The sequence below is a fragment of the Perkinsus marinus genome (assembly GCF_000006405.1).
Source record: "Perkinsus marinus ATCC 50983 genomic scaffold scf_1104296952826, whole genome shotgun sequence".
Lineage (NCBI taxonomy): Eukaryota > Perkinsozoa > Perkinsida > Perkinsidae > Perkinsus > Perkinsus marinus.
Genome location: NW_003208751.1, coordinates 1 through 1,714, shown reverse-complemented (window position 1 = coordinate 1,714; position 1,714 = coordinate 1).

The window sequence follows — 1,714 nt, the reverse complement described above, 5'->3', positions numbered from 1 at the left end:
CGAGATAGGTAGATAGGGCAGCCATGCAAGGCGAGACGAAACTGTGAAAACAGTGGGCCCTTAACCTCATCAGATACGGGAAACCCATATGACTATACTGAGGTATTCAGTGAGTTAAGCTCGACACTAGATCTCGAACATGTTAAGCACAGTACAGATGCTTGGGGGAAGATTGTCTGCATAAGCGATTACTATGACCCAACCATCAAATGATTGGTGTGACGGTTGGGTCGTACGTGTCAGTATTAACGAAAAGGACTCCGGCTCTGGTGACCGAATGCCGAGCAAACACGCTGTTTGTGATATAGCAGCACTAGTGTGTTGTTCGCATGCAGTGGAGCTGCCATTTGGTCGTAACGCGTAGTCGATAACACGAGTCAGAAGGGTTGTAAAGATCTCAGTCTTAATCTCTTCGGGGGGATAGATGATTAGCTATACACGTCCCATCGCACACAATGGATAGGAGCAGTAACACTTTCACCTCCGAATGAACGTTGATCTTCGATTAATGATGAAAAGGGTGCTATACACTCAAACGAAGTATCGGCGGTGTATTACAGTCTGGCACCCTAACTCTTTTCAATATAGCGGGTTAGACGAATGCTGAAATTTCAAGTTCACGAACTCACTCTTGTGTACGTGCTGCTTCCAGCACTGCAAAGTAGCAATCGCATGCACACCTCAGCAACTACAAGTATACAACCACAATTCAAAATACGACAAACTACACCTCGCGATATGATGCAGCGAGGCTAGCAAGATAAGTAATCCAAAGCCCGAGCGCTTAGGGTCACAGATCAACGCTGCCGTGCGAATCGCACGGTGCGATGTCCCACCTTCACCGTACGACCCAGATTCAAAACCTGCTCCTTACTTTGGCTGCCACAACTGTGTCTCTAATTGTGTTGTCCGAGATAACACACTTCTGATTACCTTTGTTCTCTAGCTTTTCCATTAACGAAATGCTACTTTCTCTGATGGCTAGTGTTGAGTCTAGTAGTGATATGTCAGCAGACTCAGAGAGGACTGATCGCAACAGCTCCTCGACCCTAGAGAACCGCGCACTGTGCAATACAATCTGGTTATCTCACTTTTTCGCTAGTATGTAGACATCGAATAAGGAACCGAGAACAAGCAGCCAGTACTGCCTCCGTCAACAGGAGGAGTAGTGTTGTGGTCGGTTACTACGCAATTGACAGTACGAATTGGATAAACGTAAGTTTGATGGTTTTACTGCACGACAGGGTGAGAATAGATGGTCCAAAATGATCCGAACACGCTCAACCGCTGATAGGCTGATGGACGTACTTATCAGTCGTAGTGGTAGTAACGTGGTCAATCACGGTTAAACTAACCGTATGCAGTCGTAGTACGACATCGACACTATGGTTACATGAGCGTTCTCGATGGTCATTGATGTACTACTGAGACTAACTCATATTCAATTAACGGATGGAAACAATCAAACTATGGAGAACATAATAGCAATCTAACTGGACTAGCTTCCCCAGCATATAGCAGTCAATGATCTACAGTGCTTGAGGATGGCTACCTATACTACCGATAACAGACGATGACTCAGACGGGAGAGAATAGATCGCCTCATTGTGGCGAATAAGCACATAGAATATGATAGTGCATAGGCCGCGGACGCCAGCAAGAATGATAAGAGCACGAGACATAGCTCGCTCTAGTTCTGCGAAATACCAGACTG